General features: G+C 42.1%; 1 protein-coding gene across 9 annotated transcripts in view; it reads right to left on the bottom strand.

Annotated features, from left to right (window-relative positions):
* Positions 1-18,195, bottom strand: part of GLRA2 (glycine receptor alpha 2) — a 156,625-nt gene that overhangs the window by 11,866 nt on the left and 126,564 nt on the right. The gene's annotated exons all lie outside the window — the stretch shown is intronic.

Raw genomic sequence — 18,195 nt, 5'->3', positions numbered from 1 at the left:
ATTTATTAAGCATATTTTGCCAGTCTTTAAACTCTTCTGTTATCTTTATTGGTAACACCATCAACAAAATATTACTCTTAGACTAAATCTTCATTTTACACACTGCTATCCTACCAAATCATTATATTCCAAACCTTCTGAATTCATCAAACTTTAATATCTTGCTCTAATTTATCAAAAATGTTCCTTTTTCAAATATTTTAAATTCTTTAAATTCTTTGGGATATTTATGCCCAAATACTTAATAGACTTTTGTATAGTGGCATCAAACATTTTTCCTAATCACTCTAAAAACCAGATCTTAAGATACAAAAATATAATTGATCATAGAATAGCTTTTATGCGCTAAAGATGAAAAAGTAAACTTTGTATCATCTCTTATCAGCTCTCTCCAAACATCTTACCATCTTTACTATATTAAAATCTCCTGTTATTATTACAAACCCTTCCATTTTTCTTCTAAGTCATTAAACACCTATTTTAAATTGATCATGTGGTTATCATTTGGGGGAATAAGCAAAGCTTATTCTTCTCCTCTCACCATACCTTATAACATTATGTATCTACTTCTATAATCTTTCTTCAATTTATTCAAATAAGGGTTCGGCAACAAGCTGGGGTCAAGGTATCAAAACTGCATTGAAAGGTATCGAAACTGCATTGAAAGAAAAGGGAAGATATATTTATGTGTAGGGATGGAGGTTTGTGGGGGGGGGGAAGTGGGTTAAATTAGGTAAAGTTTGGGTGTTTGGTCTTTTTCTCTATTGGTTCATGGTGTGAGGGGACGTTATTACAGTATGAGACCAGAATGGAGATGACAGTGTTGGACAAACATGGTTAAAACATCAAGAAATTTAACTTTGCATGTAAAAAGTCTAGGGAGTGTAATAAAAAGGAGAAGAATAGAGGCAATAAAAAGCAGATATTGTGTTTTACAGGAAATTGATCAGATTAGGATAAGATAAGGATCTTATCTGATCAGATAAGGAGGGACACACACACACACACACACACACACACACACAGAGAGAGAGAGAGAGAGAGAGAGAGAGAAAATAGCTGAATAAGGGGAGGTCCTTATTTATATTCAGCATCACTTTTACACCACTTTTCCAAATAAAGAAACTACATTTTGGAAGAGTCTTAGAAGACAAGCTATCAAGTCTAGCACAAATCCAACATTTGCAGCCTCCCACAGGGTTCAATATAAAATGAGTGTCAAACACCATATGGGAACAACAGATTCAGAAAACCAATGTTGCAAAAGAGTCAACAACTATGAAAAGAAAAAGAGATTTTATTTAGGCCAGGTCTATACAACAAGATACACAAGAGAAAGTGGAGATCAAAGGACAAGCAACAGAGACAAGTTACACAGAGATGAATTATCTGTGTCTAGCAACAAAACAAAATAAACAAAAAGAAACCCTCAGTCAATCTTTCTGTATACAATAAATACATTCACACTTCATCCCGGTACACTTGCACTCCTTTTATTTGCAGCAAGTTACATGTATGTCATTTTCCAAGTTGGTAATGGCTATCTGTCTCAAACATTAAAAAGCAGTCTGCCTCCACCTGCTGTTCATAGAACTACACTATTGATTTTCAACACATAATATAATAAAAGATATAGCACAAGGAACACAATATGGTGGTGAAGGAGAGGAGCTAGAAATATCTGAATAGCCTTTGGAGAGATGTTACCTCAAAACTAAAGGGATAACCATTTCGCTTAAAGTTACAATTTCCATGGTGAAAGGCACACGAAAATAGGCATTTTTAATGGGTCTAAAGCACTGAGATGTGTCAGGAACTAGAAGCCACCATACAGCCCAGGAATGTCCCAAAGCTGGAGCTTTAGTGAAGCTAAACAGACCAGAGCCAGTCACCAAAAGACACTGGCAACTGCTGCACGATAATCAGACAGAGGGGAGAAAAAAATTACCTTACCTTTAAGCATCTGGAAGCAGCTGTGAAGGTTGAGCACACCTGGGTCAAGATAATGAGCATGGTTTTTCACCTAGTGTTGTTTCCTAGAAGGTATATGAGTTTCTGACCTCAGCAGGGCCAGCGATCCAGTAAGCTATGGGTTACATTCATAATGAACAGATGTGCCCTCTGCCTCTACTGCTAGGAGCCTTAGATCAATGTATGGTCCTTTGGAAGCCTGCCTTGCAAATTACAATGCACACATCATGGAAGTAAATCTTCGCTTATCTCATCACCACAGAGCACAATGAACTGCTATTCTTTTCTCCTCAGCCAAAAGAAGCTGTACATGGAAAGGAAAAAGAAGAACAGTTTTTGGCTAGACCAATTTTGTACAAACTGTAGAGAAATTAATGGGAGAAAACTTTTTTTGTCTCATGCTCAGCTACAGGCCAAGTGTCTTCAGGCTGAAATGCACTAATTAAGTCACAACTAGAGTGGGTTTATTGAATCAGTGGAGCTCGCAAAAGTGTTGACTCACTAAATCTTTGTTCATTAAATGGGCCTACTTTAGTTGCAACTTACTACCGGATTTCAGACACTGAATTCTCAACATAAAAAAATTTAAATTTAAAACCAATTTTTTAAAATTTTAAAAATCAAACCCTATTTTCTCCTTACAGCAAAATTTCACTGTGCAAATCGTCCTTCCTGGAAAAATCTTGTGGAGATGCTCAGATGTTTTGTTGGCATTCCCCCTTGAAGCAACATCAATTTGCTGCAGAGTCATTATTTCTGTACAAAACAGCATATTTCCTGAACAAGATTCCCTGGAAAGGATGTTGAGCTCTGCAGAACATGGAAGTTCCCTGCACAATAGAACAGGGGGGAAAATAAAAGCCAAGGGCTGGGAAGGTCACAGTTGGAGGTGTCTTTTTTGTGTGGGAAGCTGGAAATCTCTGGTGTGGGGGCAAGTCCTGTCAAGGAATCTTGATGTGGCAAAACTTGGAAAATTGCTAAGAATGAGAATTTTTTAAGTACTGCTCCCATCCCTTACTGACTGCCATATGAAGAAACCAGCCACACTCTTAAACCTATTTCCCTTCTTGGCTTAGTGCTGACAAGGTTTCATTACCTAATATGCTACCTGACTGTCATCCACTGGTGAAGGTCCCATGCCAACATGAACAATCTGGGTGGGAACAGTCTTGGCCATCCTGGAACTGCCTCATATCTAAACTGGTAGATAACTTGCCACTTGAAAAACACTTGGGATAGCAGTTCTGTCTAGAGGAAGTGGTATGAAATGCCCAATAATAGCTACAGGCTTGGCCTTAAGGATGGGGAAACTTGCGAGATTTCTTTGTTTCATGTCACAATGTTAATGCTACAATTCTCATCTAGTAAAAATAGCTTATGTGTACAGTCTCTTTTAAAACAGTATCCAGTGAGCAGTAACTGGCATGCTGATTTTATGTTCCTTTATGTCAATCCATTTTTTATCCTTGAATCGATAAAATGAGAATTAAGAGATAGGCATAATATTCCAAAGAGTGCAGTGGGGTGGCATCTATAATTCATTGCTACTCTTTGATACTTACAGAAACCCAAAAGACAGGTTAGGCTGAGAGACAGTTGCTTTCTTAAGAATATACAGTTACCTTCATGGCTAAATAGGGATTTGAACTCATGTCTTTCCAGTTGTTATGCTAAATGTTTATGAAACAGTTCACTTCCTTCCAAAAGGTGGGTTCCAAACTTTCATGACACTGTAGTGTGACCTAAAATGGAACATTGCAGATGAATGTGATGGGACTTCATCGATTAGATCAAAGATATTTATATCCACTGACCTCCATGGGACAGAATTAAACAGACTATACTATAGCACCCTGCTGGGTTGTATGTAGGGAGTTGAAATAGTTTTGCAAATAAATATTTGCCTTTCTAGTTCTCATTAAGCCAGCCTGGGACAGCCTATCCAGAATCTAATAGTCTTCCATGAGATTGCTCACCTCTGCAGTGGATTTCTCCTCCTCAGCAACAGTGAGAGAAGAACCACATTTCTAAAGTTGGCATTTCTGCAATTTGCACAATGTGTGCCTGTATAAAACTGGTGTTTTCTCTTTGTGAAGAAGGACTGGCTGAGTAATCAAAAAGAGGCATACAACCCATCCGATGTTCCAATGTTTAAGAGTTAATGCAACAAGCAAGCGGCTATTGTAGTTTTGCATGATTTGCACAAAGATCATTCTTGCAGATGTAAGAACTCTCATCAATATTAACAGAACTCATGTAGCCTTTGAGAAGGGAAAAAAATAACAGTTTCTCATTCTGACATAAAAGAATAAAAATAATATAGATTGAATGCCCTTGTTATATACTGTATGTACGCTCAACAAATTAGCTGGGAAATATAGTAGGCAACGGCTTTAGTTTTAATCTTTTCAGTCTTTCCTACCAGCGGTTAGTCTTAGAGTAAGCTTAGAATGAGGTGGGCTCACTCCATTTATCTTTGTTTCTTCACCATTCCCCTACTTCTCAATCTGCCGCACAATGTTGTGAAAAATAGCTCTCTCTCCTTCCCAATTTTTTCTGCACATCACAAGTCCCCCTTCTGGATATAGCCTTTTAAATAAAAAAATATTAATTATGCCCCCAGCCAATTTTCAGAAAGGTGCTAAGTACAGTAATTCATTAATGTATGTGTTGAACTGACTTTCCTGCATGTAAGCAGCCCTAACCTGGATCAGTTTTGCCACTTATTGTGGAGACACGGCAGCTGCTGCATAACCGCACTAGCATTTTCAAGGCCGCAGTGTTTATCTCATTTGTAAAAGCAGAACATAGTGAAAAAGTGACATCACTACCAAATGCTTTGAAAGGAGAAACCCATTCCCAGTCTAGCAATGAATAATAACATGGGGCTACAGTCTGTTTCACTTGAGCAGATACGTAGGTTCATTTTAACCTTGGTGAGAACAAAGCCCTATTTTAATACTACAACTTTTTTTTACTTTTAGGGCTGATAGTTTATCAGCCATTGTTAAGACTAATGGCAATAATGAATAAGCAAGAATTTCATTTGCGCTTCATTTGTGCTCTCCTTGACCTATAAGGTTTGCATTAGTGTAATTAAAATCCATTCACACTATGTAGGAAAGTTGGTTCATGATGCAAATGGCTCCATTCACCAAGGTGAAGCCCAATTCACACGCCTGTCTTGAACAGATGTGGGTTCCTCCACACATAAACTGTGCCATGGCACTCTATTGTAAGATAACAGTGTCATATGGTGACAATGTATGGCACTTAATTTTGTAAATGGGTTTCATTTGTAGTCAGTTGTCTCTATCCTCATGTATTATGAGATGGGTTCAGAAATACAAATATGGAGACAACGTTGTGTAGGTAAGTATAGAGAAGAAGGAAAAAAACAGACAGCAGAATCCATAACCTAGTACTACAATAATATAAACAGCCATAGATGGACTTTTGAAAAGTTCTTTTTTCTGGAAAACTATTCTCAAAATGCCCTAGCCAAAATTTCTTATAGATATGGAAGTCTGTTTTTTAATATACTTTATCTATATATATTATAAAATATAGTTTCTGCTTTATAGAGAAATACAGTGGTGGCTCGTGTTACGATTGCCCCGCATTACGATTGAAACCGCATCACAATGATGTTTTTGCGATCACTTTTGCGATCGCAAAACAATGTCTGAATAGGGTTTTTTTTCGCTTAACGATGATCGGTTCCCTGCTTCGGGAACCGATTCTTCACAAAACGACAATTTTCCAACAGCTGATCGGCGGTTTCAAAACAGCCGCCGGGTAAATAAAATGGCTCCCCGCTGTTTTCTGGGATGGATTCCTCACAAGACAGCCACTGAAAATGGCCACCCTATGGAGGATCTTCGGTGGACGGTGAGTTTCCAGCCCATTGGAACGCATTGAAGGGGTTTCAGTGCTTTTCAATGGGCTTTTTATTTTCTCATTACGACATTTTCATTCTACAGCGATTTCACTGGAACAAATTAATGTCGTAATGCGAGTCACCACTGTATAAAATAGCTACAACACACTTCGCTTTGTTTCTTTACTTTGCTTTTTTGCCGGGTGCAAAAGTACAGATGGTGGCTTGCTTCTTTTCCTGACCATGTCCATGCAATATATATATTAAAATGGTGCCCTTCCATGTTATGCTCTGAGACATTGCCCTATTCAGGTATGGCATCGTAGATTCTGTGGTGGATGCTTCTTCCAGCTGTAGGTACTATCAGTTAATCACAGGGAAATAGTATTACCTACTTGTTTTCAGCAAGGAGACAGACTATATAATTTTCCTTACAGCACGGATATGGTGATGAAATGAATGCAGCCATCACCTGTACTTTTGCATCTGGCAAAAAAACAGAGAATGAAACGAAGCATGGTGTGGCTACTTTACACCAGTGGTTCTTAACCTTTGTTACTCAGATGCTTTTGAACTGCAACTCCCAGAAACCCCAGTCAGCACAGCTGGTGGTGAAGGCTTCTGGGAGTTGCAGTCCAAAACTCCTGAGTAACCCAAGGTTACGAACCAGTGCTTTACACGATCCCTGCAATATGGAACCTCTAGCCTATTGGAAATTGCTTGTGTTTCTAATTTCTCCTTGTCAGTACCCCTCTCTTGCCACTCTACCATATACAGGGAAGAGAAGCTTTTCCTGCTACCCAGGATCTGATCATTGAATGAGCCAGGTCAGGTGCTGTCAATCCTATTAAATGCTATATATCTTTGCCAAAAAGAATGAGTTGCATAATTTTGTCTACTATAAAACTACACGATAAAGCACCTCTTAATATTTACCCAGGAATATGTAGGCCAAATTTTGGGAAGGTTTACACCAGAGGCCATAACTGCAAGCATCTGCCATCCTAGATAAAAGAACTCTTTGCCTGGAGAAAGCAAAACAGAAACCCAAAATAGCACTATCAAACTAGCAAACCAAAGTGTCTATTCCTTTCATTTTTTTAAAAAAAGACTAGACTTTGGATCTGCAAGATACTTGCATATCTCTACTAAAGCATAGACTGTGTTTTCCATGTGTAATTAGCTGTTCTGTCAGCTGAAGATTACAGAGCAGAGGGAAGCAAAGTGTGTTGCTATGCAGGGAGGCAGAGCTTTAAAAATGAATGAGTGACTCATTCTAATAAAGAGGCCTGTTCTATAAAGAAAGCTGAATAAGAATACAGTGGTGCTTCAGCTTACGAACGTCCCGACATATGACCATTTCGAGTTACAACCAGTTTTTTTCTAATACAGTGGTGCCTCGACTTATGAACTTAATTGGTTCAGGAAGATGGGTGTAAGTCGAAATGGTCGTAAGTCGAAGCACCATTTCCCATTGGAATTCATTGAAATGCAATTAATCCATTCCAGCTGAAGAAAAAAAATCACACACACACACACACACACAAATCACAGCAAGATTCATTGAAAATGTGATTAATCCCTTCAGGCTAAACGGGGGGTGGGGGTGGGAGAGAAAAGCAATTAACCGTGCAAGACCCATTGCAAATGCAAACAAGAGAAAGCTAAAAGCAATCAAGCAGATTGTGCAAGATCGGAAATGGGGGGAAAAATCCAAAAAGCAACCAAACCCCCAAGACGCATCAGAAATGGGGGAAAACCCAAAGAATAAACCCAAAAAATGAAACTAGAGATGGGGACGAATATAAAAAAGGACCAGTTTTTCTGCCAAATATAGCCGATTTGTCATATATCCATGAATCCGTATATGTAAAATTTTTAATCAGGATGAATATGGCATGACAAATATTTCCTTGGCTTTATTTGTCAATCCGTTCATATTCGTCTATATTTATTACCCCTTTTGGGGGCCTCTCTGAGATTGCTGGTGCCAATTTGAAGCTCTGGCGAATCAGGACAGAGATCCTGGGTTGGCATGTCAGGCAGCCAATAGCGCTGCTGAAAGGTATATCTACTTTTACAGATTCTTCATATAAGCTTTTCCAGCCCAGCCGTTCCCCACTTCTGTTTGTGCTCTCCGTAGTGAGAACAGTTGCTGCTTGCTGGCTTGCTGGTGCTCTTGTGATTTCGCTTTTGCGGCTGCAAAGCGAAGACTTATATTTTTCTTTTTCATCATCATTCATCAATCATCATCAACTTTACTGGAATTTGGGGAGGGATTTCTGGTAGCTTAGGCTACTTCTTCAGAAGGGCTTAATTTTATTTCAAATTAAAATTAATCAAACCATTTTTTTCCATGGAGGCTTGTGTGTGTGTGTGTGTATTCTTGGGGGGGGGGGACTGTCATCGTGTGACTGTGGACTCTCTTTTCCCTTATATTCAGTTTTCAAAAGTTTATTTTAGAGAGTCTTGTGTGTCTCAGGGAATTTGTCCCGCCTCGCTTTTTAATGAATAACATTTTTTCCCATGCTTTCTCTCAAGGAGTCTGGAGAATAAAAAGTTTAGTATCTTTTAGAGTTTTTCCATAAAACAAGAAAAGCCAAGCTTGGGGAAAGTTACGTTCCGACTACACAACAAGGGAAATGTGAATTCACTGGCTTTTGGTTCTGTTTCGTTTAAGTTGCCATACAGGGAGACAAGAGAAAAGCCTTGTTTGCTGCTTGCTTGCAGTTCGATTTATAGCCCTGAAGGTGGGTGTCACTTCAAAGAACTGCCTTTAAAAGATGCAACAATGCTTTGCTTCCTTAATTTCCTCATCTTGCTAACTTTTTTTAAAAAAAATGTTGCCAATGGAGGGAAGCTCCATTCATAACCTGTAAAAGGAGGAAGAGGAAGAGGAGAAGGAGGAAGAAAGATCTCTAGAGAGAGACTTTGCTGGAGAGCATGTGTTCTAGTACTGCTTCGTGTGTCTGTGTGTATGACGTAATAGTCCGTCTTAAGGTAAGAGAGAGAAGGTGCTTCAGCAAAACATTGTTTTGTGAGTACGCATGCGTGCAGCTCATCCTTCCACTGGTTCAAGCCATCACACATCTGTGCCCATACAAATGGATATTTTAAAAAGTGGAAACTCCAGTGACAAAAGGGAAAAATATGGAGGGGTGGTGGATTCCAAGCTAATTCACATTTCCCTTTGCATTGTGTGATCAACAACAATAACAACAAAAAGCAAATCAGCGCATCTCAAACCTGTAGTACAGTACAGTATTTCCAATATTTTTAATCAACATGGTTACCTTCTTACTTCAGCCTTCCTCCTTAGTTTCTCCTATACTTTGGCAAAGATACCTCTTGCCATTCCCATTAGTAAAACACAATAATAAATTGAATAACCATTTCCTGCAATTTCACAGCACCCAAAACTGCCTCTCTCTCCTGACTAATAGTGGGGCTTTGCCAGGCAATCCAGAAAAACTAAAACCTAGCATTAAGATGGTGTAAGATGCTGTAATACAACGTTTATACAATCAAGATTGTAATGGAAGCCGAATAGGAGAATTTTAAAGTTAGTTGATGTAGTAAGTATTGGAAAGAGTTAAAAATGTGGTTTTTTTTCTTGCCAAACATTTCTGCTTTAAAGCAAACGAAACAAGATGTGTTCGCAATTTCGGAAGGTGCTTTTCAAATGTGTTGTTCTTGGCCTTTAAAATAAATGTGTGGTGTATTTTTCGTTTCTTTCCCAGCTGTTCATGCCCTATTTTCAATGTCTACTGTTTTTCTATGAACAGAAAAGAATGAGAGTATTTGGACCCAGCAGGTGGGTTCTTTTCATCATTTGGAAAATGGCAAAGTACACTCGCAATGAGGTCCCTGCTGTTTATGAGCAAATTGTACGTCAAATCCGGTGAATTGAAGTACAACCTCTTCCCAAACTGATGAGTATCATTTTGGCTCTCATCAAAGTTCTAAGTTTAAAAATAAGAGACTCTTCCAGTATCACATAGCAGCATAGTGTTGAGTAAGCAATATGAATCTGATCCAAAATGGATACATGAGAACCAACTGTAAATAAACCACAAAGATTTGCATTTGACATTTTTATAGACGCCTTTTGTGGATATGCAAGCACCCTGTCCTTATGTTTATTTATCTAATGGCCTTGAAAAGACCTAATTTATAAAACACTACTGATTGGTGGGTGCTTTTTTTCCCCAAAATATATCTGAGTTTGATCACACAACAGAGAAATCTCTGGATTTCTAGAACCATAGAGTAGATCATTTTTAAAAGCCCGAGTTCTCAATGCGATGGTAAACTTGTATATGGGGGTTGTCCCATCTGACCACAGATTTTAGTTTATGTGAGTGAGCAATATTCCATACCATGGAGAAACAATACATGGAACATATGCCCCCTAGACAGTTGTCTGTCTGTCCTACAAGATTTTGCCCTCATCAGATTCTTGTCACCAGGTAAACCTGAGAAGTTTTCTTGGGGCTTCTTTTTAAATGTATTTTTCTTTTTCTGGAACTTTGTTTTGGTAATGTGATGGCACCTCTTACACTTAACATATCTACAACCCCTGGATGTCCTAATCCAGCTCTGAGATTAGTTGCTCTGTGGTAGGGGATGAATTTTGCTGATCATTTGGGACCCCATTACCTCCCTTTTCCTTCAGTCTAACACATGAGCCAAATGTCCTCGCTGTAAACCATTCGACTCAACTCTACAAATTATAACAATAATGCACACACAGTTTCAGTCACTCTGATGGCAGCATTACTCTCGAAACACCTGCTTCCCAAGAAAGTCTCTAAGGTACAAGACAGACATTCTGGCATCCTCTTGCACCACGAGCTGCAACTGTACTTTAATGGCAATTATGGCTATAGCAAATGCAGCAACAATGTCTGAGTTCTGGTAGCAACTGTGGTGGTCAGGGGTGATGTACCTCCTAGTGGGTTTTGGAATGGGACTCAGTGTGGTCATCTTCAACCTGTTCAAATTTGTTGCAGAAATATGTGTGCGGTTCCTCTCTACTTAAAATACATATCTGGACTGGTACAGAAGCAATCTCTGGATTACACTGAGTGTATTGTGGTTATGGGAGTAAGGCATAATGGTTGAGAACCTGTTGTATAACTTAATGCCTGTGACATCACAAGCAGAGGTGATTTTCTGTGCTTAAAAACTTGCTACTTTTATCTTGTGGCTTTCCCATGTAATCTCCTTCATTGTATGAGAGCTGCATGAGCTGTGGGATGGAAGGAGGAAGTCCTTAATTACTAAAATTTGCCCTTACCAGTAGCATCATCTAGCAGAAGTGATTTTCTTCTTCCTTCTGTCCTATGGCTCCCATTACTTCCATGTGATAAAAGAGATTACACAGGAGTTGAAAAAGCCACAGCAGAGGAGAAAGTTTTAAATTAACGAAAATTGTCCCTTGCTGATAATATAATCACCCAATGCCAATAAGATTTCAGCCAATATATTTTTCCCTGATTGACTTTGCTGTTCAGTCTGTTCTGGAGAAGAAGCACAATTATGGGCCAATTTGATTGGTTCCATTAAGAAAAAATGGAAAAGAAGAGGAAGGATATCATGAAGCCATTCACAATGAAACACATGGGCTTGAGCTTGCACTGTGCATGCTAAAAATAGTCCAGCCAAAAAGGGTTTTCCTCGAGCATTTCCATTATTCACATAATGCGGCACATTACATAAAACAAGCAGTGCACGTTTTTAACACAAAGTGCTATATGCAAGAAATCAAAGTGTATAAATAAAAACATTTCCACTGGGGACAGAATTGTGGAATGTTTTCAAAGCAAATCCAAGCGCAGGAATTGAGTATTTTTTAGAGATACAATGTAGGAAATGAGTGTTATGTTTCACTCAAAACATAATAATAAATTTATTCCTTCGCAGATAGATTCAGCCTTTTGTTATCTCCTTTCTACACACAGGAAGTGGTGACATTACAGCATGTTCTGAGATTGGGTTTAGGAGGCTATGAGGAAGAGGAAGAAATCAATATGGTAATAGCACCATGAAATCTCAGTACTCGTGGATGGTGCACCAACAATTTTCAAGCAAAAAACAAGGACAGAGCACCCGAAGAAGCAGTTGGTCAATAGAATTGGTGCTTTGCTGGCTAGCATTCAGCTCAGCTCACCTTAACTGCAGCAACATTCACAGTAGGGTTGGACTGCATTGTTTGGAGCATTTGTTACACTCATGATTGGATTCCTAAACTCTTAACATAAGGACAGAGAACTCCAAGTGCCTAGGGGCATTTTTTGCCCTCATTTAGATGTTGGAAGGTTGCACACCACTTTCTGATACTCCCACACCCTGAAGTGGTTTAGGTATCCGGCTGCACAGTCAAAAGTTGGGAGTTCAATTTCCCTTTGTGCCTCTTTGATAGGCACTGGATTTGATGACCCATAGGGTCCCTTCCAGGTCTGCAATTCTAACATGATGATTATGAGAATACTATATCCTTTAAAAATGAAAGGAATACAAATCACACACCCTTTCAAGCTACCTGCACCTCCTGACTTGCCATATAAAACCAATTTAAGGCCTGCCATGCTCCTTAAAATGCCTTTTTCAGAAACAGGGAATGCATGGTTGATTCCTTCTAGGTTGTGTGTGCTTGCCATAGTTCATTGGGAGATGCCCTCTATAGAGCCTAATGGGCAGCAAGACTACAAATCCCAGCATCCTCCACATTTAGGAAGACCTGGCCCCCAATGTTGAGTCATGTGACAGTAGGGGTGGTTGTCTGATCAGTGGGGTTCAGACTGTCCTGAGCATAGATGATGGTGGAAGTTGTAATCTTGCTACCATTAGATGGAGATTCCTGAAGAACTATGAGTCCCAGGAAGCACTATGTCAGCATCAGAGGTAAACAACCCTAGGGGGAGCAAAACCTAGGGGTCTGCAGATTTCTGTTTGTGGGCTGCTCCTCCCAGCATTATGCATGTGGAATTCTTGAAGATTTCTGAGGTTTTGTTGACTTTTGAAATTAGTCTGTGTCTTTGTCTCTTTACTTACAGACATTTTTCTTCTTAATTTCTCTATCTGAGTAATAACCTATTAAATGTATGTATATCTGAATGTGCCATGTAGGACATTTTACTCTTTATCCCTTCTCCTTTGCTCTTTGCATCGGTATCCAACCTCCATCCTATTTTCCCCAATCCACCTTATCCTTCCTCACTCTTTGCATATCTTGCTTTTTAAAAATGAGTGTCTGGGTGCAATCAGATGTCTGTAAAGATGTGTGCCTGAAAGTCACATGTCCATTGGCTGGGGAATCGCTCCAGCACAGCCTCAAAAAGTTGTAGCCCCCCTACAGCTGAACCAAAAAGGTTCAGCTTTGACACAGATTGGGTCAACACATTTCCCTGTACGTTTTGTGACTGCTGAGAAATAGATTCCACTGGACCGCTCCACAAGTGGCTCAAGTTGCCATTTATTTCCACATGTGGTCACACCTTCAGTGTTGATCTCAGCATTATTTTAGTATCACTTTCCCTAAACCTGGCACTTCTATTATCTCCTTACCCCATCCCACCCTGTTATTTTGGCCCTAGTTTTTAAAGTTACATTTCATTTTGATTTTAACCTCTGTTGCTTAGCATGTTCAGAGCAATAGTTTCCATACCTATCTGTATGAAAATAGTCATACAGTGGAGTTTCGACTTACATACAGCTCCACTTATGAACTTTTCGACCTACGGACTTCTCCGGCCGCAAAGTTTCAGTTTGACTTGTGGCTGGAGAATAGACCTACGGACCAGAAGGGGGAGGTGGGGAAAGCGCCAAATTCAAATTTGGCGCTTCCCCTGCTTCCCCCTTCTAGTCCGTCAGTCGCAGGTCGTGCCTCCAGATGCCTTCCAGGGCTTCTCTGCCACCATGGGAGGCATCCGGAGGTCCCCCCTCACTGCCAATAGTGCTTTGGAGGCACTATTGCCAGCGGGGGGGGGACCTCTGAGATGCCTCCCATGGAGGCGGAGAAGCCCTGGAAGGCATCCGGAGGTCCACCGCCACCGCCACCGCTGCTGGGAACCATGCCGCACCAAATGATCCATCCATGCTCAGACTCCTGGACTTCCCCCACTGGTCCAGGAGTCTGAACATGGCCAGGATCGCCCGGCGTGGCATGGCTCGCAGCAGCGGCGGTGCCGCCAGTGGGGGACCTCTGGATGCCTTCCCCACTGCCATGGGAGGCCTCTCGGAGATCCCCCTGCCATCGATTGTGCCTCCGAAGCACTATCGGCGGTGGGGGGGACCTCCGAGATTCCTCCCATGGAGGCGGTGAAGGCCTCTGGAGGCCCCCCCCGCTGACGCAGGCTTTCCTGGGGTGGACCAGGCCTACCAGGGGAGGGCTTTCCCCGGTAGGCCCGGTCCACTGCGCGGGAAAGCCTGGTAGACTGGGCCTACCAGGAGAGGGCTTCCCCCGGTAGGCCTGGTCTACTCCCTGGGAAAGCCTGGAGAGTACACCAGGCCTACCGGGGGAGGTTCTCCCCTGGTAGGCCTGATCTACCAGGCTTTCCCAGGCAGTAGACCGGGCCTACCAGGGGAAGCCCGGGAAAGCCTGATAGAAGCATCTGATTTTCACAACAGGAGCTTTTCGCACCTTCTCGTTTGCAAATTCATTTCCTTTGTTTGAAACCTAAAGATACGCATTGTTTTGGAAGTCTGAAACAAAGGTTAGCCTAAATCACATAGCTGGAATGTGATTCCAGTTCCCAGTGATGGGTGTATTACCTGTAACACATTCAACACATACTTTTGTTGATAAAGAAAGTAGATTTCTGGAGTATGATGTGTGTTGTCTGAAGCACTCATTCTGTATATAGTTTGACTATGGATATACCGTATTTTTCGCTCCATAAGACGCACCTTTCCACAAGACGCACCATATTTTTAGGAGAAGAAAACAGGAAAAAATAATTTTTTTTCTTTTCCTAAAAATTGGTGAGCCTTATGGAGAGGTCCATCTTATGGAACACACCCTAGGACCCTTTGGAGGCTCGCCCTGCCCCTCCAGGGGTCAGAGGGGGCGAAATCGCCAGTTTCTGGGACTTGAGGCTTGCGAAGCTTCAGAAGAGTCCCAGAAGCTGGCGATTTCCCCCCCTCTGGCCCAGCAGGGGGGGGCAGGGTGAGCCTCCAAAGGGTCCTAGGGTGTGTTCCAGGACACTTTAGAGACTCACCCTGCCCCCCTTGGGGGTCAGAGGGGGCAAAATCGCCACCTTCTGGGACTTTTCAGAGGCTTCCCAAGCCTCAAAAGACTCCCAGAAACTGGCGATTTTGCCGGTGATGGCCCTGTGCGGGGGGGGGAGTGTGGCAAGGGTCCTGGGAGGCTCCCTCAGATCCTTGGCACGCTCCCCCCCCACGGGGCCAAGGGGGGTAGAATCGCCAGCTTCTGAGAGTGTTTGGAGGCTTATCAAGCTTCCAAACACTCCCAGAACCTGGCGATTTCGCCAGGGCTGGCCCTGTGGGGGGGTGGGGGGAGCGTGGCAAGGGTCCTGGGAGGCTCCCTTGGACCCTTGCCACCCTCCCCACACACCCCCACGGGGCCAAGGGGGGTAAAATCGCCAGCTTCTGGGAGTGTTTTGAGGCTTGGGAAGCCTCAAAACACTCCCAGAAACTTTCGATTTTGCTGGTGCTGGCCCATGCGGGGGTGTGAGGAGCATGGCAAGGGTCCTGGAAGTCTCCCTCAGACCTTTGCGACGCTCGCCCCACCCCCACATGGGGTCAGGGGGGGTAAAATCGCCAGCTTCTGGGAGTGTTTTGAGGCTTGGGAAACCTCAAAACACTCTCAGAAACTGGCGATTTTGCTGGTGCTGGCCCGTGCGGGGGTGGGAGGAGCGTTGCAAGGGTCTGAGTGAGCTTCCAGGACCCTTGCGATGTTCCCCCCATCTGGAAGCTGGCGATTTCACTGGCGCTGGCCCCGTGGGGGGGTGGGGGAGCCTCACAAGGGTCCTGGAAGGCTCACCCAGACCCTTGCGATGCTCCCCCCACGGGGCCAGCAGCGACGAAATTGCTGCCTTCGGTCCATAAGACGCACGGACATTCCTCCCCACATTTTGGAGGGGGAAAAGTGCGTCTTATGGAGCAAAAAATACGGTACTTTTTGTCTGTATAGGATCCATAGTTTGACTATGGATATACTTTTTGTCCATATAGGATCCATAGTTTGACTATGGATATACTTTTTGTCCATATAGGATTTTTGTGCCCCAAACACAGAAATAATTTAATTCTGTCTTCCCAGGATGCTCTTGTTTTCTTACTTAGTTTTCAGAATTGGATTAGGTTAATTCTGTAGCCCACGATTTTGTAAGTCTCCTGCCAGTAGTGTTTTAAAGGATGCATTTGGCATCACCGTTCTTTTATTCAGCAAAGGGTTACTCATGCTTCCTACCTATGAGCAGAGTGTGGTGTATAGCCAGAAGCTGAGCCTGAAGCGGCTTCCTGGCAGTCTAGACAGGTTCATACTTATTTTTCTTTTACAGTTTTTGCAAAGTTTGTACAGAGCCAACCAAGATTTAGCTGTAGAATTTTTGTTTACATCATAGGACTCTCTCCTTAAAGTCCACTTAAATCCAGAACTTGGGAAAAAATTATCTCTCTGAATACAGCTCCAAAAATCCCACAGCCAGCATGGCTATAGACTATGTTGGGTAGAGGATTCATAAAGCTGAAGTCCAGAAGAGTAACTTTTCCAAGCTACATTGCTGGCTATCTGCCAAGCTAAGCTCACCAAATGGACAGTATAGCCTTCCACCATCTCAGCCCATGGCAGTCAACAAAAGCAGATGGTTTACCTATGGCTGGGGACCTTACTACAGTTTGATAAATCTCGTGTTTCAGTAATAACAAAGAACATGCCTAAGAATATTCTGATTATGCTTTCCTGTTGCCAGCAAGAAGGAACACAAAGCAGTAGATGTCAGATTAGATCTTATGTTAAAAGGTTTGGGGTATGTGGCCATACTGGAGAGTTCTAGGACCGCTGAGGCTATGCATGCAGCACACATGCTGTTTGCCCCTTGCTCTCCCCACTGGCCTAATTTTAAACAATAAGAACAAGCCCTAAAGCAGCGGTTCTCAAACTTTGGTAAACCAGATGTTCTCAAACTGCAACTCCCAGAAAACCTGGCCAGTGCAGCTGGTGGCGAAGGCTTCCAAGAATTGCAGTGCAAGAACACCTGAGGTTGGCAACCACTGCCCTAAACTCTTAAAACTCTTTTCTGGAACCTTTGCTACTTCTGAACCTGTTGGTTGCTCTTTTCTCCACCAATGGGCACCTTTCTCGTATGTCACAGTACAGTTTCCAGGCTAGCATCCCAAGTAGTCATGCTGGCTAGGAATTATGGGGATTGTAGTACATCTGAAGGGCACCAGATTAGGGAAGAATGGTTTGTAAGTAATCAGACACATACTTGATGTGCCTGAAGCATCCAGAATATTGTTGATATTCAGTAGCATATATGGAAAAAAAATCTCTTTGTAACAACGCTTTGATCATTTTTAAGCAAACATAACTTTCATTCTAAGAATATATCAGGAGCGCACAACCCATAGGCCACATGTTGTCTTCTTTCTTGCCTGTATTTGAATGCACCCCCTCCAGAGGTGCCCCTCCCTTACCCACCAATCCCATCATCATGCCTGCCAAATTCCATCATCACCCAATTCACTCTTTCCTTCTTGCTGTTCTTGCTAGTGGTACAGAAAGGTTCTCTGCTGCTTCTTCTAGAGACCTTAAAACAGACGGCATTTTCCATGCTGGACAGAGTGATCTATATCAGGACCATTGAGGCAGGAAGTGTAGAGATGTTTCTCCACTCTTACTCTCATGAAGAAAGAAGATTGATTGCACACGTGTCTGTGAGTGAACATGTGCGTAACCATGCATGCATGTATTTGCACCTGTAGCACCCAACAGTCTGCATGGAGCAGTTTGCATTTTTCTGCGTGGGGGGGGGAGTTTGGCTGAAAAACATGTGCGTCCTCTAGGTGCTGGAGGGAGGAAAGGTTTGCCATGTTTTGAGTAAGGGGCAACATTCTGCCCCTATGTTCCTCAAATAGAGTGTGCGGCATATAAATTCAATAAATAAATAAATAAATAAATAGCCCTTCAAATGCCTGAGACAAGAGGTGTGTGATGCTCACATTGCTGAAAATCATCTACCCTTGGATCAAAAGAAAAATAATTGCAAGGGGCCATAAAAACTGCTTATATGAAATTTTGCATGGTATAAAAAACTACAGGAGGAAACGTTTCTCTCTCTCTCTCTCTCTTGCAAAACACTAAAATCTGGAGTCGT

Source organism: Pogona vitticeps, chromosome 3, assembly GCF_051106095.1.
Source record: "Pogona vitticeps strain Pit_001003342236 chromosome 3, PviZW2.1, whole genome shotgun sequence".
In the NCBI taxonomy this organism is placed as follows: domain Eukaryota; kingdom Metazoa; phylum Chordata; class Lepidosauria; order Squamata; family Agamidae; genus Pogona; species Pogona vitticeps.
This window is presented reverse-complemented; position numbering and strand designations above follow the sequence as displayed.